The 23,348-nt window shown below is 45.1% G+C and overlaps 2 long non-coding RNA genes across 3 annotated transcripts; one reads left to right on the plus strand and one right to left on the minus strand.

The window, feature by feature from the left end:
- Positions 1-1,794: 1,794 nt before the first annotated feature.
- Positions 1,795-15,252, minus strand: LOC143171946 (uncharacterized). The gene is made up of 3 exons (XR_012997246.1): positions 15,096-15,252; positions 6,105-6,196; positions 1,795-1,896 (listed from the first exon to the last, which is right to left on the minus strand). It is a non-coding gene; the product is annotated as an uncharacterized LOC143171946 (long non-coding RNA).
- Positions 15,253-15,414: 162 nt separating this feature from the next.
- Positions 15,415-22,176, plus strand: LOC143171944 (uncharacterized). 2 transcript variants are annotated; one of them, XR_012997244.1, is made up of 4 exons: positions 15,415-15,579; positions 16,417-16,628; positions 17,259-17,369; positions 20,889-22,176. It is a non-coding gene; the product is annotated as an uncharacterized LOC143171944 (long non-coding RNA). The 2 variants fall into 2 exon arrangements; XR_012997243.1 differs by lacking the exon at positions 20,889-22,176 and having other exon boundaries at positions 17,259-18,427.
- The last annotated feature ends 1,172 nt before the right edge of the window (positions 22,177-23,348 follow it).

The following is a 23,348-nucleotide window of genomic DNA, read 5'->3' on the forward strand; positions in this document are numbered from 1 at the left end:
CCACTTTTTAGGCTGAAGATTTGGAGTGGAGCATTCTTTCACTTTTAAATGATCTTATATTGCCGCTGCTTTCCCTTTTCTGAATAAACTAGCGGCCTTACAGAATAAATAAAATTAGTTCTTCCTGGTAGGAAAATGCCATAAATACAAAAGAGGTTTCTCTAGATTTGCTTATTCCCACAGCTGGGGTCTTGATCAGTAGTGACTAGTCTTTGCTGAACACTTCTTGCTAGTCTTCTCCACAGGCAAATGTCTGTACTTAACCCTTTCTATCCTGCAGCACTCTTGAACCCCACAATGTGAGGAACTCCTCCTCCCCTTCCTCTTACTTCCTTACTGTTTCCCTCTAGGTCCTCAAACCATCCATAGGTTACAACGCCATGTATTGGGTTTGCGTGGCAAGGTTTTGGTAGCAGGGGGAAGCTAGAGGGGTGGCTTCTGTGAGAAGCTGCTAGAAGCTTTCCCTATGTCCAATAGAGCCAGTGCCAGCTGGCTCCAATACAGACACGCTGCTGGCCAAAGCTGAGCCAATCAGCAACAGTGGTAGCACCTCTGTGATAACATATTTAAGAAGGGGAAAACAAAAACAAACTGCACAATGGCAGCTGCAGCTGGAGAGAGGAGTGAGAATATGTGAGAGAAACAACTCTGCAGACACCAAGGTCAGAGAAGAAGGAGGGGGAGGAGGTGTTCCAGGCGCCGGAGCAGAGATTCCCCTGCCACCCGTGGTGAAGACCATGGTGAGGCAGGCTGTGCCCCTGCAGTCCATGGAGGTTAATGGTGAAGCAGATATCCACCTGCAGCCCGTGGAGGACCCCACGCCAGAGCAGGTGGATGTGCCTGTAGGAGGCTGTGACCCCGTGGAGAGCCTGCTGGAGCAGGCTCCTGGCAGGACCTGTGACCCCATGGAGAGAGAGGAGCCCATGCTGGAGCAGGTTTGCTGGCAGGACTTGTGACCCCATGGGGGACCCACGCTGGAGCAGTCTGTTCCTGAAGGACTGCACCCTGTGGAAGGGACCCATGCTGGAGCAGTTCGTGAAGAACTGTAGTCCATGGAAAGGACCCACGTTGGAGAAGTTTGTGGAGGACTGTCTCCTGTGGGAGGGACCCCACACTGGAGCAGGGGAAGTGTGAGGAGTCCTCCCCCTGAGGAGGGAGGAGCAGCAGAAACAATGTGTTATGAACTGACTGCAACCCCCATTCCCTGTCCCCCTGCACTGCTCAGGGGGAGGAGGTAGAGAATTCGGGAGTAAAGTTGAGCCCAGGAAGAAGGGAGGGATGGGGCGAAGGTGTTTTTACGATTCGGTTTTATTTCTCATTACCCTACTCTGATTTTGATTGGTAATAAATTAAATTAATTTCCCCAAGTCGAGTCTGTTTTGCCTGTGACGGTAATTGGTGAGCTCCTTGTCCTTATCTCGATCCACAAGCCTTTTGTTATATTTTCTCCCCCCTGTCCATCTGAGGAGGGGGAGTGATAGAGCGGCTTTGGTGGGCACCCAGCATCCAGCTAGAGTCAACGCACCACACACCACTTGCCTCTCATGGAGCGTTTTCAGTCTCCTGAAGGCAATGGGCAACCCAGAATTGGTGAACAAGTAGCTCTAAAGGATGCAGATGGCTAGACATGCAGTATGTCGTGGTTTAACCAGAACATTGGAGTTTATATTTCCATTTATTTTTCTTTTTCCTAAGTGTTAGATATCTAGTCTGTGTATAATTTCATCAGTTAGGCAAGGAACATACTAAATTCTCCCACAAAAGTGACAAATTACTGGACAGATGAGTCCACTATAAATGAATTATTGTAGTTTAATTACAACAATTGAAAATTTAAAGACACTTCATCTCTCAACTCAGTGGTGGGTGGATCCTTTCTTTTTTTTCTTATCCAAGCTGCAAAAGAAATAAAAATCAAATGGATTATTTCAAAGATCACAGACAGTATTAAAAGTCAAAATTATGATGAATTTGTAACAGAAAGCAAACATTTACATAAAAATTTAGACTAGAATTTGCCACAACCTGGCAAGCCATAATATCATTTCCCAAAGTATAAAGTCCCAAGATGTGTCAACACTCACAGTCTTCACAGAAGGTGGCGGGGCGGGGGGGATCACCTCTGTTAGGAGAGCTTGGGCACAGTTTATATACCACCCAGGCTTCCAAAACAGGGCTTAAGCAGGGCTCATGGCCCAGGCCTGTTGTTAAGCTTGCTATACAAAGCTGAGCTTCACCCTGAGAAAATGACAAGATGACTGCCGGAAAGTATGAAAAGCCTTAGACAGCTCTGGAGAAAAAGGATTCCTGTGTATGCCCCAGGCATTGTTAAAGCCAAATCTCTCTTATTTATGTTAGTGCCAGCTAGACTTCCTTTACAGGGATGCAAGATACAGCCCCAAACCTGAGTGAGGGGCTGCAGAGCCCTGACTGCACCATGTTGTATGGCTGCAGGGGATTACCCACTGTATCGAGGGGGAGGTACTGTAACCAAGGGAAGGCTTCCTCCATCTCAGTCAATTCATACTGGAAAGGACAGCAGAGGAATGAAAGCAGTGGCAACGACAATTGTCCTGTGGCTCAGGTTTTCCATGATGAACTAAAATCTTAGGGATTAGTGGGACTTAGGCCCACTCCCACCGCAAACACTGATGGTTAGCGTGGGACTGACCGGAGGTAGCAATCCAAAGAGATCCTATCGCAGATGGAGAAGCATCACTCCGTCAGGTCTTGCTTCATTCAGTCAATGAATTATTAGAGATAGCTCCAACTCTATTACAGGCGTTATTAGACAAACAAATTCCCTGACTGTGAACAAGGCAATATCCATCACTCTAAAAGTATCACTACCGTAGCATTTTTTCATAGCTTTTCAATCCACACAATTGGTAGGTGCCAGGTTGCATATTTTGTAGACATTTGTTTTTTCTGCTCATATTTTTCAAATGAATGAGTAGCAGAATGCAAGTGGTCAGTAATAAACAGAAGGACAAACATAAGGAAAGCCAGTTCCAAGTGCTGAGATATGGCAAAATGTTCTTTTGTATGTTTGGATAATTAAGATGTTTGTTACTGTACTTGAAAATTAGAGCAAAAATGACGTTTTATTTATCACCCAGTCAAATTCCTGGTCTGACCTGTAGCTGTCTATAAAGTTTCAGAAATGCTTTAAGAAGGAACTATTCCAAATTTTAATTTTCCAATACTATTTGTGCTGTATTTTGAGGGGAACTAGGGAATGAGTCAGACAGCAAGTCCAAAACACTAAAAGCTGCATAGAGTCATAATTTCACCTCACCACTGAAAATGCAATTACACATGGGGTGGAACACTAACACCACTCTGCTTCAGCAATATTATGAAACCGGTTTTAGGAGGAATAGTTTCCAATTAACATAAGATTGGAATTAAGGGAGGCAAAATGGCATTACATAGCTTGGAATTTAGCCATGATGGCAAGGCCAACAGCCTTAACTCAAGGTTAATGGTAAAATACCTGTAATGATACAAAGCAAGGTCTTACTTTTGTTTCTTGTCTATCAGATAACACTTTCTGAAGATGTGTTCTTTCAAATACCATTCTCAAACATCTTTTCTTAAAAGCAGTCCCTGCCAGCTCTTCTCAGAGGTCTTTTGGTCCTAACAAAGATTAGACCCAAATTTGCCATTGTGGAGAAGCGACTGAGCACTGAACAGTCAACATCACCCTTTCTGCAAAACTTTAATGTTACCAGAGAGAAAAATAGTCCATTAAGATAGTCCAAAATACAACTAAATGACTTTCTATTAAATCTATAGAATTAGAACACATTTTGCATGTACCTTTAGCACTTTCAAACATTTAAATTTTATGAGGATTTCCAAATGCAAAATCTGGCAAGACCAAAGCCTAAACTAGCATGACTGAGACTGGCACTTCTCAGCCGGCAGCCTTGCAGACACTCTTTGTAAAAGGATCAACAATGTTATTAGAGAAAATCAGAGCACACAAGCCTTTCCTCCTGACAGAAGTCATCTTTGTCCGTACTTAGCAACAGTTCCAACAGCATCCAGAAAAGCAATAAAGTGGTAGAGGTATCAGGTATAGTGAAGTATGTATACTGGACACTAACCGATAAAAGATACAGCTGGAGAAGAATGGAAAAGAAGTAGTTTAAAATGTTTGGTAAAAAATTAAATTTTAAACCTTCAAAATTTAAGGGATTACATTCATCAAGTAATCGCTTCTGTCATATGGAAGTAGTTGTTACAGTACCACTGGTTTCAATTCCACAACTCTCAGCACTTAAAAATTGCTTCATTTTGTTGAAATTGTCAGTAATTTCTTAAAATGCCAGCTGCATTTTAACTTCAACTGATTACAATTAGTGATTCTTAAAGAAAAATTCTTAAAATTTGAAATCCTGCAAAAATTAATCTGCAGTTAGAAACTGCTGCTGAAATATAACCATTACAATAGATTTTCTTTCAATAGCAGATGGGACTTTTAGGCAGATATTTGATTAATGATTTTCAGATGAATGGAATACTTCTATTAAAAGATTTTATCATTTAATTATCTGCCTCAGTTTAACAAGCCACAGACAGAACAGTGAAGGGTAACACAATGACACATGTTCTGTGAACAGAAGCTGTGAAGTGAGGAGTGTTACACAACACATTTTAATTCATCAATAGATCTCAATTAGTACCAACACTCAAAAACAACAAAACAATCCTTAATTTAGGAAGATTTTTCATATCAAACATTCCATTATCAGACTGTATCTATTTAAATACACAAATAATGCATACAGTTATAACATCATGCTATTTTTCTTTCCAGCTATAATGAGCATTTGAATGCATGGTTTTATAGGAGCTATCAACCTTCCTACTTTCTAATAAATGTCAAGACTACAAATCTTTTTCAGTTTAACCCTAAATAAAACTTGCTGACACAAAGACTGGATACCATTTTCCAAATTACTACAAGTAAATTCATTTTAACATCTCTAATGAGCTGCATTAGAAAATCATTATTTAATGAAAGATTCCTTCACTGCGTTGTAGCTGAGAAATACAGTAACAAAGTTTACTAAAATCTCTTTATAGCCATAAGATGAAGTTAGTTAGCTTTAATATATAATATTCCCTCTGTGCAAATCCATTTCCGAAATATTCTACATAAAGCACAGCTCAAGATACATTACAAGATTAAAAGCAAAGACAACATAATCTGAAGTATATTTTAGTATATTGTACTTTAGCTTCTAATAGTTTTATCAGTCTTTCAAAAGCAACACATTTTTCTAATCATTAATCTGACCACTCCTCAGTCTTTGGGGAGAAGAATGGGAGTACTCTAATGTATTTAATCCCCACCAGTTTTCAGGTGGTTCTCTTTCAGACAGAAAACTAAAAAAACCTTTCAAATTTTTCTAAGGTATCAACAATATTTTGAGCACCCAACACATGGTTCAAAAACACCAGACACCAACCCCTCATAACTTAGGCATAAGAGAAATCCACAGTAACAATTAAAGGAAAAATGAATGTATAAAAAAATATAACCAGTGATTTCTTACTGATTTATCACCAATTTTAACAAAATCCAACTAAATGATATCTTAAAATTACACTCCATTACACTTTTAGTCAATGCAGGTTTAAATTACTGAACAGATTTATAGCACAGTTAAATATTTGTTGATGGAAACAAGGCAGGTAGGTGCTGTATTAGATGTTATTTGAACACCATATGCACACACACACACACACTTAATTAAAAAGTGTCCAGTGACAGTTATAGCTGGAAAAGATTTCCACATGACCACTCCCATTCCCTATGCTAACAAAACAAAATGCCCTCATTATTGTCAGCCAAGATGCTTTAAACCTGGTAAAGTAGAGAAGGTAACATGTATGTACTGACTGCAACCAAAACATGCTTCCCTTCCCCCCAGCCCCCCAAAGCTTTGGCAGAATGAATCAATTGCCTCCATTTCAAACTAATTATGCTGCTGCTTCTAATTTTATCTGGATGGCACTTCTTACATTCTGTACTCATTGTAATGCTACTTTTGTCTGAAAGGAATTTTGCAAGATAGCTGGACATTTCCTACCTTGAGACCCTTGCATTCTTTCATCAGCGCTCATTTGCATTCTCATTAGAGATTTTCATTGAACTTTAAGACTCCTACTGGCACATAACGCACTGTAATGAGCATAAAAGTGAGCATGCGAATTAAGACTCCCATTAATCAGTAAATGTTACCCGGGGGAAAAAAAATAGACTAGGAATAGATGGGCAATAAAATGCTGCATGAAGCATGCAATCTCATGAATCTCTAAAGGTACGTAAAATTACTGATCTCCTCTCAGGAGCACTACTGACATGTCCCGAGGAGGTAAATTACACATTCTACAATAGGTGAACATTCAAAACTAACATTACAGAAAGGTTATCTGTTGTCTGCATCCATATCGCCTAGGGAAAAGTATGCACTCCCACTTTGTAGTAAAATAGAAGAGATTTCATCTAAACAAAAACAGGTAATATTTGTATTGTGCACATGGATTACGTTCTAAATTCAAAACTACAGTACAAATGGAAACACACTTTTGGATTTTTAAAATGACAATTGACTTTATTTTCTGTGTACAAATAGCTAACACTAAGATTAAGGAGAACACAAGGGATTATGATTCTATTTTTATAATATTGAGCATGTTTCAGTTTTACAAAAGCCTTAATGGACATTCAGAAGTTTTGTAAAATTCACAGGTCTGAGAACATAAGAAATGTAATCCTGCAGAGCACTTAAAACTAACATCTTCAGGAGAAAAATTCCAGGCAAACCCTTCAGGAGTAAGCCCTCGGCCCTGTATTCAGTAAACTCTCAGGACTAATACACAAACATCTTCTCCAGAGTCTGAGAAACAGCTTGCACAGATTGAATCTGTAATCTAGATGATTGGTTTATCTACTTGCTTTATATCTTTCTACTTGGTCTCGGTTACCCTATTTCATGTTTATAACTTGATAAACACAGTCCCAAAATCAGCCCCTGTCCTGGTTTCGGCAGGGATAGAGTTAATTTCCTTCCTAGTAGCTGGTACAATGCTGTGGTTTGGATTTAGGATGAGAACAAAGTTGATAACACACAGATGTTTTAGTTGTTGCTAGGTAATGCTTACAGTAGCCAAGGACTTTTTAGTTTCCCATGCTCTACCGACTGAGAAGGCTGGAGGTGCACAAGAAGCTGGGAGGGGGGCACAGCCAAACTGGCCAAAGAAACATTCCATACCATGTGACGTCATGCTCAATACATAAACTGGGGAAAGCTGGCCGGGGGGGCCGCTGCTCGGGGACTGGCTGGGCATCGGTCGGCGGGTGGTGAGCAATTGCACTGTGCATCACTTGCTTTGTGTATTATTATTATTATCACATTATTATTATCATCATTTTATTGCAATTATTAAACTGTTTTTAGCTCAACCCACGACTTCTTCTCACTTGTGCTCTTCCAATTCTCTCCCCCATCCCACCGGGGCAGGGGGGGAGTGAGCGAGCGGCTGCGTGGTGCTCAGTTGCCGACTGAGGTTAAACCACGACAGTCCTTTTTGGCGCCCAACGTGGGGCACGAAGGGTTGAGATAATAACAGATTAACCGGAGTGTATTAAGGAACTTATATCTGTTAATAGTCGTGGGTCACAATGTTGGTTTCTCTGTTCTCGATATTGATTTGTATAATCTGCATCGTGCTCTTTTTCCTGCTGTACATGTTAAAGATTGGTGTTGGGTTTTGCAGTTTGCTGTGGTCTGCAGTGATTGGTGATGTCTCGCTTGTGAGGTTTCTTTTTAGAACATTGACCTTGACCTTAGTGTGGTATGTAGGTTTCCCAATGAAGCCGTTACTGTACCACGGAGACCATTTCGTGGAGACAACTAGCAGTTGCAGTAACTTTTCTGAGAGTTTTTTTACGGAGGAAATACAGGATGGCAGTGTCACTACCTTCTTCTATGATGTTTCCTCCTTCATTACAGTAACTTTTCAGTATTTTGAACAGCCTTGGGTAGTTAAGATACTTCTGTTGGTACTTCTTGGGAATATTGTTTCGGTTTTGTCTAAAGTTGGTAAGCAATTTAAGAATATCATCGAGAGATCTGCCCCAAAGCCTAATAGTTAAGAGTGGCAGGGTGTGTGGGACAAGATGGGCAAGTACCTAGGCCAATGGGCACCCCCAGTGTTTTGGAACTTCACCCCTGAGCAAGTGCAGAATCCTGAAAAGTTAGTAGAATATTTGGAAAAAGTATGCTGTCACCCTGGCAACTCCAGAGAGATGCAGATCATTGCAACGTGCTGGGGCCTGGCCCATGCCTACCGAGCCCTGTTCAACACCATTCAGTACCCTCAAAGGGAAGAGAAGGTCTCTGACTCTGACAGTAAAACGACAGGCCCTGCGGCCACTCAGACACCGGCAACAGGTACTGCGGCCACTCCAACCCCGGCGACAGACCCTGTGGCTGAACCAAAGAACCAGCCTGTGCCGGTATCAGTCGCCCCTGTACACAATAAGAAATCTTGGAAGCGAAAGTCAGCTCGTTTAGTAAGGGAGGAAGAAGCTTCATCTAAAAGGGAAGCGGAGGAAGAACTGTATGAATACCCTGGAGAAGGGCCATCACGAGAACGGGAGGAGGAGAGACAGCCGCTGATCAGGGAGGAAGAAGAGGAAGAACTCATAAACGAGGCAGTGACCACCCGATCTCTATCCCTGAGTGAGCTGCGAGATATACGAAAAGATTTCAGCCGCCGTCCAGGTGAGCATATTGTCACCTGGCTGCTCCGATGCTGGGATAATGGAGCCAGTAGCCTAGAATTAGAGGGTAGGGAAGCCAAGCAGCTGGGATCCCTTTCCAGGGAAGGGGGCATTGACAAAGTAATTGGAAAAGGGACACGAGTCCTCAGCCTTTGGAGGCGACTCTTGTCAAGCGTGAAGGAAAGGTATCCCTTTAAGGAAGATGTCATATGTCGCCCAAGCAAGTGGGCCACCATGGAGAAGGGTATCCAGTTTCTGAGAGAATTAGCTGTGCTGGAGGTGATTTATGATGACCTGAACAATGAACAACTATCCAAAGATCCAGACGAAGTCAAGTGCACGCGACCCATGTGGCAGAAGTTTATAAGCTCACCATCGTCATACGCCAATTCATTGGCAGTGATGACCTGGAAAGATGGAGAGGAACAAACAGTGGATGAATTGGCTAGTCAACTCCGGCAATATGAGGAAAGTCTCTCTTCCTCCCTCGTCTCGGCTGTGGAGAAACTGTCCCGGGAGATCCAGCAACTCAGAGAGGATAGGTCCTACTCCCCACCTGTACGGACCAGTATCTCGGCTATTAGGAGTCAGCGTTCTTTTGCTCGAGAGAGAGAGTATAAGGGGTACACACCACGGGGCACCCTATGGTTTTACCTGCGTGACCACGGAGAGGACATGAGGAAGTGGGATGGAAAACCTACCTCAGCCCTAGGGGCACGGGTACGTGAGTTGCAAGGGAAAACAATCACAAGAGGGGGTTCTTCCAGGAAAATTGCTGCTCCAGTTTCCAGCGGGCAGTTCCCCAGAGAGAGTAGAAGGGCTGATCTTACTCTTGATCTTAATGAAGAAACTTCTGACTCGTACGTACAAGAAATGAGAAATGAGTAGTGTGATGAGGACTAGAGGGGCCCTGCCTCCAGCCAGGGGGAGGAAAGGGAGAACCGGCTTTACTGGACTGTGTGGATTCGGTGGCCTGGCACATCAGACCCACAGGAGTATAAGGCTCTAGTGGACACCGGTGCACAGTGTACCCTAATGCCATCAAGCTATAAAGGGGCAGAACCCATCTGTATTTCTGGGGTGACAGGGGGATCCCAACAGCTAACTGTATTGGAGGCTGAAGTAAGTCTAACTGGGAATGAGTGGCAGAAGCACCCCATTGTGACTGGCCCAGAGGCTCCGTGCATCCTTGGCATAGACTACCTCAGGAGAGGGTATTTCAAAGACCCAAAAGGGTACCGGTGGGCTTTTGGTATAGCTGCCTTGGAGATGGAAGAAATTAAACAGCTGTCCACCTTGCCTGGTCTCTCGGAGGACCCCTCTGTTGTGGGGTTGCTGAAGGTCGGAGACCAACAGGTGCCAATCGCTACCACCACGGTGCACTGGTGGCAATATCGCACCAACCGAGACTCCCTGATTCCCATCCATGAGCTGATTCGTCGACTGGAGAGCCAAGGAGTGATCAGCAAGACTCGTTCACCCTTTAACAGTCCCATATGGCCAGTGCGGAAGTCTAACGGAGAGTGGAGACTGACAGTAGACTCTCATAGCCTAAATGAAGTCACGCCACCGCTGAGTGCTGCTGTGCCAGACATGCTAGAACTTCAATACGAATTGGAGTCAAAGGCAGCCAAGTGGTATGCCACAGTTGATATTGCTAATGCGTTTTTCTCAATCCCTTTGGCAGCGGAGTGCAGGCCGCAGTTTGCTTTCACTTGGAGGGGTGTCCAGTACACCTGGAACCGACTGCCCCAGGGGTGGAAACACAGCCCCACCATTTGCCATGGACTGATCCAGACTGCACTGGAACAGGGTGAGGCTCCGGAACACCTGCAATACATGGATGACATCATCGTGTGGGGCAACACAGCAGGAGAAGTTTTTGAGAAAGGGAAGGAAATAGTCCAAATCCTGCTGAAGGCCGGTTTTGCCATAAAACAAAGTAAGGTCAAGGGACCTGCACAGGAGATCCAGTTTTTAGGAACAAAATGGCAAGATGGACGTCGTCAGATCCCAATGGATGTGATCAACAAAATAACAGCCATGTCTCCACCAACTAGCAAAAAGGAAACACAAGCTTTCTTAGGCGTCGTGGGTTTTTGGAGAATGCATATTCCAAATTACAGTCTGATCGTAAACCCTCTCTATCAAGTGACCCGAAAGAAGAACGATTTCAAATGGGGCCCTGAGCAACGACAAGCCTTTGAACAAATTAAAGAGGAGATAGTTCATGCAGTAGCCCTGGGGCCAGTCCGGGCAGGACAAGATGTAAAAAATGTGCTCTACACCGCAGCCAGGGAGAACGGCCCTACCTGGAGCCTCTGGCAGAAAGCACCTGGGGAGACTCGAGGTCGACCCCTAGGGTTTTGGAGTCGGGGAGACAGAGGATCCGAGGCCCGCTATACTCCAACTAAAAAAGAGATATTGGCAGCATATAGAATCATAGAATCATAGAATCGTTAAGGTTGGAAAAGACCTCTGAGATCATCGAGTCCAACCGTCAACCCAACGCCACCATGCCCACTAAACCATGTCCCTAAGTGCCTCATCTACACGTCTTTTAAATACTTCCAGGGATGGGGACTCCACCACTTCCCTGGGCAGCCTGTTCCAATGTTTCACCACTCTTTCAGTAAAGAAATTTTTCCTTACATCCAATCTAAACCTCCCCTGCCGCAACTTGAGGCCATTTCCTCTCGTCCTATCGCTAGTTACTTGGGAGAAGAGACCGACACCCACCTCGCTACAACCTCCTTTCAGGTAGTTGTAGAGAGCGATGAGGTATCCCCTCAGCCTCCTTTTCTCCAGGCTAAACAACCCCAGTTCCCTCAGCCGCTCCTCATAAGACTTGTTCTCCAGACCCCTCACCAGCCTCGTTGCCCTTCTCTGGACACGCTCCAGCACCTCAATGTCCTTCTTGTAGTGAGGGGCCCAAAACTGAACACAGTATTAGAGGTGCGGCCTCACCAGGGCCGAGTACAGGGGGACAATCACTTCCCTACTCCTGCTGGCCACACTATTTCTGATATGAAGGGGTTTGAGCTACTTCGGAAGTGATCGGCACTGAAGCACAGCTCCTCCTGGCACCCCGACTGCTGGTGCTAGCCTGGATGTTCAGAGGGAGGATCCCCTGTACAGATGATGCAACTGATGCTACGTGGAGTAAGTGGGTCGCACTGATCACACAACGGGCTCGAATAGGAAACCCCAGTCGCCCAGGAATCCTGGAAGTGATCATGGATTGGCCAGGGGGCAAAGATTTCCGAATATCGCCAGAGGAGGAGGTGACGCGTGCTGAGGAGGCCCCAATGTAGAATGAACTACCAGAAAATGAGAAGCAATATGCCCTGTTCACTGATGGGTCCTGTCGTCTTGTGGGAAAGCATCGGAGGTGGAAAGCTGCTGTATGGAGTCCTATGAGACAAGTTGTAGAAAGTGCTGAAGGAGAAGGTGAATCGAGCCAATTTGCAGAAGTAAAGGCCATCCAGCTGGCTTTAGACATTGCTGACCGAGAAAAGTGGCCAGTGCTCTATCTCTATACTGACTCAGGGATGGTGGCAAATGCCCTGTGGGGGTGGTTGCAGCAATGGAAGCAGAGCCACTGGCAGCGCAGAGGCAAACCCATCTGGGCTGCCGCATTGTGGCAAGATATTGCTGCCCGGGTGGAGAACCTGGTTGTAAAAGTCCGTCACGTAGATGCTCACGTACCCAAGAGTCGGGCCACTGAAGAACATCAAAACAACCAGCAGGTGGATCAGGCTGCTAAGGTTGAAGTGGCTCAGGTGGATCTGGACTGGCAACATAAGGGTGAATTATTTCTAGCTTGGTGGGCCCATGACACCTCAGGACACCAAGGAAGAGATGCAACATACAGATGGGCTCGTGATCGAGGGGTGGACTTGACCATGGACACTATTGCACAGGTTATCCATGAATGCAAAACATGCGCTGCAATCAAGCAAGCCAAGCGGTTAAAGCCTCTTTGGTATGGAGGACGATGGCTGAAATATAAATATGGGGAGGCCTGGCAGATCGATTATATCACACTCCCACAAACCCGCCAAGGCAAGCGCCACGTGCTTCCAATGGTGGAGGCAACCACCGGATGGCTGGAAACATATCCCGTGCCCCATGCCACTGCCCGGAACACTATCCTGGGCCTTGAAAAGCAAGTCCTATGGCGACATGGCACCCCAGAAAGAATTGAGTCAGACAACGGGACTCATTTCCGAAACAACCTCATAGACACCTGGGCCAAAGAGCATGGCATCGAGTGGGTATATCACATCCCCTATCATGCACCAGCCTCCGGGAGAATCAAGCGATACAATGGACTGTTAAAGACTACGCTGAGAGCAATGGGTGGCGGGACATTCAAACATTGGGATACGCATTTAGCAAAGGCCACCTGGTTAGTCAACACGAGGGGATCTGCCAATCGAGCTGGCCCTGCCCAGTCAAAAGTTTTACGTACTGTAGAAGGGGATAAAGTCCCTGTAGTGCACATAAAAAATATGCTGGGGAAGACAGTCTGGGTTATTCCTGCCTCGGGCAAAGGCAAACCCATCCATGGGATTGTTTTTGCTCAAGGACCTGGGTGCACTTGGTGGGTGATGCAGAAGGATGGGGAAGTCTGATGTGTACCTCGAGGGGATTTGGTTTTGGGTGAGAACAGCCAATGATCTGAATTATGTGATGTTAATTGCTATGTAATATTATATGCCATATATTACAATAAGAATCACCCAGATTAATGAAGAATGAACTTTGATGAAACCCAGCAAAGCACAGTGATGATGGAACCAGAACTGACTTCAACATGAAACAATCCAACACCACATACCATCTCCATCTTTCCTGCCCTGGAAGATTAGTATGACAGATGGAGCCCAAAGTCATGGACTAAATGAACTCACCGAACATTTTAGAGGGATGGCCCATAGACTAAGGGAATGATATCTCTGTGTGTGTATATATATATATTAAAAGAAACCCAGGAAAAGGGGTGGTGATTAATGGAAATGTACTGGAAAATATGAGACTTGAGCATGACGCAGATGGTATAGAATAAGGGGTGGATATTGTCCTAGTTTCGGCAGGGATAGAGTTAATTTCCTTCCTAGTAGCTGGTACAGTGCTGTGTTTTGGATTTAGGATGAGAACAATGTTGATAACGCACCGATGTTTTAGTTGTTGCTAGGTAATGCTTACACTAGCCAAGGACTTTTTAGTTTCCCATGCTCTACCGACTGAGAAGGCTGGAGGTGCACAAGAAGCTGGGAGGGGGCACAGCCAAACTGGCCAAAGAAACATTCCATACCATGTGACGTCATGCTCAGTACATAAACTGGGGAAGGCTGGCCAGGGGGGGCCGCTGCTCGGGGACTGGCTGGGCATCAGTCGGTGGGTGGTGAGCAACTGTACTGTGCATCACTTGCTTTGTGTATTATTATTATTATTATTACATTATTATTATTATTGTTATTATTATTTTATTTCAATTATTAAACTGTTTTTATCTCAACCCACGAGTTTTTCTCACTTCTAGTCTTCCAATTCTCTCCCCCATCCCACCGGGGGCGGGGGGGGAGGAGCGAGCGAGCGGCTGTGTGGTACTCAGTTACTGACTCAGGTTAAACCACAACACTTGGTGAGCACTTCCGCCAGCTCCCTCAGTACCCTTGGGTGGATCCCATCCAGCCCCATAGACTTGTGTGTGTCTAAGTGGTGTAGCAGGTTGCTAACCATTTCCCCTTGTATTATGGGGGCTTCATTCCACTCCCCGCCTCTGTCTTCGAGCTCAGCAGGCTGGGTACCCCAAGAATAATTGTTCTTAAGTCGTTAAGATAGAAGGGCAATAATACTGAGGTACGGTTTATTGCCCTGTCTGTACTCAGTCTATCAAAATAACATTCCTCAGCCCAAGGCTGCTAATCCACAAACGTAAATAAAGAAAAAGTGCGGAAAACTCCGAGACGAGGTACGGCAGACACGCAGAAGCCTCTGCCGGGGAGCGCAAGCAGGCTCCCAGCTCCGCCGCTTCGGCTCCCCGCGCCCGGAGCACGCAGTGGGGCTGGCGGCGAGGCAGAGCTGGGTTCAGCTCGCGCAGACGGAGCGGCAGCAAGGGCAGCCCCAGGGCCCCACCTCAGGCTGGCCCGGCTTGGACCAGGTGGGGGCTCCCCAGCAGTGCGGAGCCATGGGCTGCCGCTACCGCCCCGCGGGCCTGAGACGGCCGCTCCGGGCCTCCCCGCGCAGCCCCACCCCAGTCCTGGCTCCCCCCGTGCCACGCTACCTCCGGGTGGACTCGGCCGAGCACAGCCTCGCTGGATCACTAAGGCCAGCCTGACGGGTCGAAATGAGCCCCAACATAGCAGGGCCACCCAACGCTACTCCACTATCTTGAGACTTGGGTGGACGGGATTAGCTCGGTGGCCGATCTCCACCAATGACGAGCGACGTTGCTGGCATGTCCGCCACTGATGGGCGGAGCCGGGCAGACATCGGGGCGCCGGTGAGCGTGGTCAGCTGGACAGGGTAGGGTGCGGGACGGCGCGCGGGCACGTGACGCAGCCTGCCGGGGGCGGGGCTTGAGGTGCTGCAGCGGGGCCCGTTGACGGCGGTGACCTTAGCGGCGCGAATTGCGTCCCCCGCCCGGATGAGCCGGCTCTGGCGGGCGCTGCGCGCTCTGCGTCTCCTTGGGCCCGCCAAGGAGATGGTGGGCACCGACCAGTTCGGCAACAAATACTACTGGGTGCCCAAGCACGAGACCTGCGCAAGTAGGCGCGAGGGGCCGCCGGGCCGCCCCGGTGGGGTGAGGGGCCGCCTGCCGGTGGGGGCCGTGGCTGGGGGGCCTGGCGGGCCGGTGGCGGCGGCTGATGGCTGAAGCAAAACGTGCGTGCGTGCGGGCGGGCCATGCGCGTATGTGCGCCCAGACGTGCCTGCCTCTTTCCCCCCGCTCGGGAGCCCCGGGCGCTGCTGCGGAGCCCCTCCGAGCCGCCGGCGGAGAGTGCCGAGCCCCAGCGGAGCGCGGTCCCGCGCGGTCGGTGACCCTGTTGGCAGCTGTCTGTGTAGTCAGCAGGGCTGATTGACTGCTGCTGCCCAGTTACAAAGAAGAAAGACTTCTAAGTGAAAGAAAGGGTGCAGCTGCTGAGGGGACCGAGGGTGGGTCCGTTGTATGCGGCTTGCTTCAAAAAGCACATTCAGTTTCTGATTAGACTGATGCTCTAATGCAAGAAAAAAGTAAAGCCAGTCATCAAGAGACTTGAGTGTAGCTATCAACCTGTAGTAGGTAGGCAGGCAGCAATAAGCAAATTGACTCTTCTTGATAATTTAGAGCACTTCTGCATATGTTTTTGAATGAATTCTTGTATGTATGTTCACTGCACTCCTGAGGAAAAATAGTTTTCTAGGTTTCTGCCTGTTTTCCACGAGCCTGGGTGCTCTTATAGCATGTCCTCACATCATTCTCTACAAATGCTACATTTATGCTGTACAGCTACGTATAGTTTATTGAAGGCAGCTTCCCTGAAGGTGTCTAAATGCACATGCTACAATATTTTACAATCCTGTTTCCTCTCCCTGCACAGGCTTGTTTATCTTGTTTATTCTTGTAGATGGGCGTCACATTTGCTAACCTCCAGTCAACTGGGACCTCCCTGGTTAGCCAGGACTGCTGATAAATGATTGAAAGTGGCTTTGTGAGCACTTCTGCCAGCTCCCTCAGTACCCTTGGGTGGATCCCATCTGGCCCCATAGACTTGTGTGTGTCTCTGACTATATAGAGGAAGCATCATGAAAGACCAAACAAGTATACATTGGAAATAAGGTGAGAGTGGACAAAGACTTGGATCAAATTGGAGATTTTCCTTCTTAATGGATATAGTTGGAAAGAAATGGATTTAGAGAAGCTGAAAAGGTAGAAAAAGCACTTTTCAGTGGGAGCTTAAATGCTGGACAGTGATAGGTATTTATGGTTCAGTCTATTTATAACTGCTGTTTGAAGCAGTAAAACAATTCAGAGGGAGGAAGAGAACAGAAATGTATATGCATTTGAGATTTAGGAGAGTCATACCCTGCAGAGTTGGATTTTTTTTTTCTCCACCAAATATGGAACATGTATTTTTTTCTCACGTTAACGCACTGTGTATTAGCATCTATTGTTTCTTCAACATTTAGTTTGAAGTATTGCCTAAATGCATAATGTGATATAATAATGTCAGTTTAATCTCTGCAGCATTCAATTCATTGTTTTTGGGATGGTGCACTTGCTTCTTAGAAGGGAGTAGCTTTAAGCTTAATTTGAATTATATTTTAAGTATTGGTTTAGTTAACAAAAAATGAGAAATTCCCCATCCGTTCAGTTGTCATGTAGAAGAATGTTTTATCTCTGAAGCACATTATCATATCTAAAGTTGACAGCATAATCTGTTGATATCTTTTTTCCCTACTTCCCCAGGTGTCTCTTGGTACAGTTTTGATTAAAAAGAAGTAATTCTGTACTTAAAACCAACCTGTCTCAAATGATGAGATTTTTTTTCTGTCATTTCTGTGGCGCTGCAATGGCCAGGCAAGTTACGATATGTATGCAGTATTCACTAGATTTTCCACTTACTTCCCTCTCACACCCACAAGCTGTGCTTAATTTTAGTAACAATTCACAAGTAGCAATAACATTTTACCCTTTTATGAATACCCTGATCATCTGTAGCTGGCATGCTGCATGCGCTCCTTTTTCTCGGGGTAGCTTCCCAAGGCATGTTCCGTGGCTTGCCTTCTGTCGTGCTGGAGGAGCTCACAGATGATGAAGCCAATATTTCAGTAAATTTAGAAAATTTTGCATTCTCAGATCAAAGTTTGTAATTTACTGAATATTGCTTTATTGAGAGCCTTTTCAAAAGAGGTCCAAATTTATTTCTGAAGAGTTATTGGCAGACTGGAATTTTTATCTTGCATTACTATAGTTAAAGTTGACACAGTAGGTTAAATCATAATATCACTATTTAATATTTTTAAAGTGTTAGCACTTTAAAATGACGATACTAATCTAAAAATCTTATGTAATAGAAGACCTCATAACTGCTAAGTGAAATTGAAACTGTTTATAGGAGGTAATTTCTAGGCAAGAGTTGACAGTCTGCATGAATAAGACAGCAAGTGTTTAGACTGACACTGGCATAATGGGGTTCTGATGCATTTTGTAAGTGAGGGAGCGGGGATATGGAGATTCTGAAGTGTTTCTGTAATGTACTGAGCAATTTCAGCCATTTTCTTTGAAATTCTGTGGGATGAGGTTCAAGAATGCATTGACTCTGTATTTGAGCCTATGAGGAGATACGTGGCTGTAGTCCAACTAGATGGGGAAAATAGGGTACTAAGATGAAGAATGAGCTGAGTAAAAAATGATGGTACTGCTAATTAGGAAAAGATACAGAGTAAGAAAGTTGGCCAAAATGTAAAGAGGGATCTGGAGTTGGCTCAAAAGAAAAGATGCTATTGGGTGCATCTGAAGATTGGCATAAGTGTGGATGAGTAATAAGTTGCTGAAGATGAATGACTAAAACACAGTACTTAATTCTGCGTAGAGAAAAAGAACCTGCAACTTGTTATAAAATGGGAGAGAGAATGCAAAATGTATTTAAAATGCACAATAGAAACTGCCCATTAGACTATTGGGATTAATTTTTTTTAAATATGAGAAACATTAAAGACCTAACAAATAGTATGTCTGCATCTGACAAGCAACAAAGTTATGGACTAAAGGGAAAGTAATCAGTAGTTTTCTCTGTATCAATATTGATGAGTATTTAGATAGTATACCTAAAAGATGTTTAATAGGTGCTAAAGAAAATAGAATGGAGAAAAAATGATTAGAAGACACTTTGTCCGATGGATGTATGGGTTATGATGTTGAATTAGTCTGATATTTCAGTTATGACTCTGTATCATACATGGGACATCCTGATGTGAAATGTTAGTGTAACTACCCTTTCCACTGCCAGCTTCCAAAAAAGAAGGTGGATCTCCCATTGTGGTGGGTTGACCCTGGCTGGATGCCAGGTGCCCACCAAGCCGCTCTATCACTCCCCCTCCTCAGCTGGACAGGGGGAGAAAAATACGACGAAAGGCTCGTGGGTCGAGATAAGGACAGGGAGATCACTCACCAATTACCGTCACAGGCAAAACAGACTCGACTTGGGGAAATTAATTTAATTTATTACCAATCAAATCAGAGTAGGGTAATGAGAAATAAAAACAAATCTTAAAACACCTTCCCCCCACCCCTCCTTTCTTCCTGAGCTCAACTTCACTCCCGATTTCTCTACCTCCTCCCCCCTGAGCGGCGCAGGGGGACGGGGAATGGGGGTTGCAGTCAGTTCATCACACGTTGTCTCTGCTACTCCTTCCTCCTCACGCTCTTCCCCTGCTCCAGTGTGGGGTCCCTCCCACGGGACACAGTCCTCCATGAACTTCTCCAACATGGGTCCTCTCCACGGGGTGCACTCCTTCAGGAACAGACTGCTCCAGCGTGGGTCCCCCATGGGGTCACAGGTCCTGCCAGAAAACCTGCTCCAGTGCGGGCTTCCCATGGGGTCACAGCCTCCTTTGGGCACATCCACCTGCTCCAGCGTGGGGTCCTCCACGGGCTGCAGGTGGATATCTGCTCCACTGTGGACCTCCATGGGCTGCAGGGGGACAACATGCTTCACCATGGTCTTCACCACAGGCTGCAGGGGAACCTCTGCTGCGGTGCTTGGAGCACCTCTTCCCCCTCCTTCTTCTCTGACCTTGGTGTCTGCAGAGTTGTTTCTCACATATTCTCACTGCTCTCTTCCGGCTGCTGTTGCGCAGCAGTTTTTCCCCCTTCTTAAATATGTTATCACAGAGGCGCTACCACTGTTGCTGATTGGCTCAGCCTTGGCCAGTGGTGGGTCCGTCTTGGAGCTGGCTGGCATTGGCTCTATCGGACACAGGGGAAGCTTCTGGCATCTTCTCACAGAAGCCACCCCTGTAGCCCCCCCTGCTACCAAAACCTTGCCACGCAAACCCAATATACCCATCCTTCCCTCTTTTGCTATTTCCAACGTGTGGAAAGCCTTGAATGGAAGAATCAATACAAGGAAGTCCCACATTCCTGTTTTCCTTTTCAGTGCTCTCCTTTCTATACTTTTTCATCAGGGCAGTACTCTGAGCCTGCTGTTTGTGATGCATATTACAAGAGCAATTAAATTTAGAGAGCCTTTAACATCTCTGTGTGTATTGTTGGCTGCCAAATTCTATGAGGCTTATGCACTCCATGGAGGGAAGTTTGCATAGAGGAGATGCTCTGTCATTTGAAGCAACTGTGAAATAGTTTTGTGGTGGTGGTTTATTTTTTTCCATTAAGAGAAAATGCGAGAATAGCAGAAGGATGTTTGGGCTAATCTTTGGAGAAGTAAATGAAAGACAGACAGATTTATGAAACAACCATTGAAACTTGTGCTACTTTTAGGAGGGACTAGGAATGCAGGTGTAAATATTAATGAGCACAGAAGGGTAGGATTTGATGGCCGATACCTAAAAATTAAGTTTAGTGCTTGTCTTCTTCCTCTTACATCAAAGCTGTGCAGAATTCTCATGTTGTACATACAACCTATTTAGGATTTTCTTATTATTGTAAATCTTATTGTTGATCATTAAAATGAGACTTAATGTCTAGAATCACAGAAAATGGATAATATGTGCCTGATTGTGCATTAACTAGCATGGCCTCACTCCAGATGAGGCTTTCAAGGCTATCATAAATAATGATATTGGATATCACTGAGCAACATGATTATTCATATTGTTTTGCGAAGGGTGCAACAGTTCTGGAATGCACGCTTTTCCAGAAACATGCACACAAATTAGTATTATACTGAGAACTATTTTTGAGAGACTGGAGATTGACCATGCTTTCTTTTAAAAGATAAACCTTGTGTATATTGGGGGTGATGCAATGTTATTATAGATGACATTATGCAAGCAATGCTTATAGAATTCTAGAAATGTTTCAGTTTTTGCCTGAGGGATAAAATAAGCATTTCCATTTGCTTTTTAATTTCACTAGGGCTTTACTTGGTTAATATGACAATTTTTCTCTACGGATCCAGCAGCTGATGGAAGCACTCTGATTCTGTTTCCTCCTCCCCCATGGACAACAGAAAAGGAGAGGCCATTGAAAGAAATAGGAGCAGAAGGGAGATGCTCTCTTCCTGAGAGCATTCAAGTACAAGGATATCCCACTGGACAACTTGCTGCTGTTGTAGTGTTAAGCTGTTCTCTGTGTATCGCTCCTGTGTTTCCTTGTTAACATGCCATAAACAATGGAGACTGTGTAGAAAGTTTGAAAGTTAATGTTCCCAGAGAGGGCATATCTTTTATGCCATATGGTGAATTAACTGATAAATCCTGCAAATAACATAGTTTTAACCACTGTATATTTTCTGCTTTGAAAACTATTATTTGCATTATAAGGCTTGAATAAACTTCATGTCAATTTTCAAGAAGATATTTTTAGAGTTTAGTAAGTGAAATGATTACCTTACTTAGAGATTGTCATGTTACAAAATACCTTTGATGAGAAAGTAATTGACAGTTACAAAAACAGAGCGAAATCAAGCCCTTCTGTTTATTTTTATTATTCAATTCATTGTCACTTCACTTTTGGCTTTGCCCTCTTCTAATACTGTCAATGATTATGCTGTATTTTAAAACAAAAATCAGCTTCACAAGGTGGTAGTGCTACCAACCTTTCCAAGTGTCCTGGTTTCGGCTGGGATAGAGTTAATTTTCCTCCTAGTGGCTGGTATAGTGCTGTGCTTTGGATTTAGGATGAGAATAATGTTGATAACACACCGATGTTTTAGTTGTTGCTAAGTAGTGCTTACACTAGTCAAGGACTTTTCAGCTTCTCATGCTCTACCAACTGAAGCTGGGAGGGGGCACAGCCAGGACAGCTGACCCAAACTGGCCAAAGGGATATTCCATACCATGTGACGTCATGCTCAGTATATAAACTGGGGGAAAGCTGGCTGGGGGAGCTGCTGCTCGGGGACTGGCTGGGCATTGTTTGGCGGGTGGTGAGCAATTGCATCGTGCATCACTTGCTTTGTATATTCTTTTATCATCATTGTTATTGTTATTGTTATTATTATTATTATTTTATTTTATTTCAATTATTAAACTGTTCTTATCTCAACCCACGAGTTTTCTCACTTACTCTTCCGATTCTCTCCCACAACCCACCAGGGCAGGGGGAGAGTGAGCGAGCGGCTGTGTGGTGCTCAGTTCCCAGCTGAGGTTAAACCATGACAGCCCTTTTTGGCGCCCAACGTGGGGCACGAAGGGTTTGAGATAATAACAGATTAACCAGAGCGTATTAAGGAATTTATATCTGTTAACAGTTGTGGGTCACAATGTTGGTTCCTCTGTTCTCGATATTGATTTGTATAATCTGTATCGCGCTCTTTTTCCTGCTGTACATGTTAAAGATTGGTGTTGGTTTTTGCAGTTTGCTGTGGTCTGCAGTGATTAGTGATGTTTTGCCTGGGAGGTTTGTTATTAAAACACTGGCCTTGAGCTTAATCTGGTATTTGAGCTTTGTGCTGAAGCCATTACTGTACTTCGGGTACCACCTCGTGGAGACAATTAGCAATTACAGTTCTTCCTCTGAGAGGTTTTTTATGGAGGAAATACAGAATGGCAGTGTCACTACCTTCTATGATGTTTCCTCCTTCATTACAGTAACGTTTCAGTATCTTGAACATCCCTGGGTAGTTAAGATACTTCTGTTGGTATCTATTGAGAATATTGTTTTGGTTTTGCCTAAGGTTAATAAGCAATTTAAGAATATCATCCAGAGATCTGCCCCAAGGCCGGATAGTTATGAGTGGCAGGGTGTGTGGGATAGCATGGGCAAGTACCTAGGCCAATGGGCACCCCCAGTGTTTTGGAACTTCACCCCTGAGCAAGTGCAGAATCCTGAAAAATTAGTAGAATATTTGGAAAAAGTATGCTGTCACCCTGGCAACTCCAGAGAGATACAGATCACTGCAACGTGCTGGGGCCTGGCCCATGCCTACCGAGCCCTGTTCAACACTATTCAGTACCCTCAAGGGGAAGAGAAGGTCTCTGGAACTGATGACAAAACAACAGGCCCTGCAGCCACTCCGACCCCGGCGACAGGCACTGCGGCTGAACCAAAGAACAAACCTGTGCCGGTATCAGTCGCCGCTATACACAAGAAGAAATATTGGAAGCGGAAGTCGGCTCGTTTAGTAAGGGAGGAAGAAGCTTCTTCTAAGAGGCAGCAAGAGGAAGAAGTGGACGAGGTAGACTACACTGAAGCAGGGCTATCACGAGAACAGGAGGAGGAGGGCTGGCAACTGCTCGGGGAGGAAGAAGAGGAAGAATTAATGAAAGAGGCAGTAACCACCCGATCTCTATCCCTGAGTGAGCTGCGTGATATATGAAAAGATTTCAGCCGCCGTCCAGGCGACCACATTGTCACCTGGCTGCTCCGATGCTG

This window comes from Aptenodytes patagonicus, chromosome W (assembly GCF_965638725.1).
Source record: "Aptenodytes patagonicus chromosome W, bAptPat1.pri.cur, whole genome shotgun sequence".
NCBI lineage: Eukaryota > Metazoa > Chordata > Aves > Sphenisciformes > Spheniscidae > Aptenodytes > Aptenodytes patagonicus.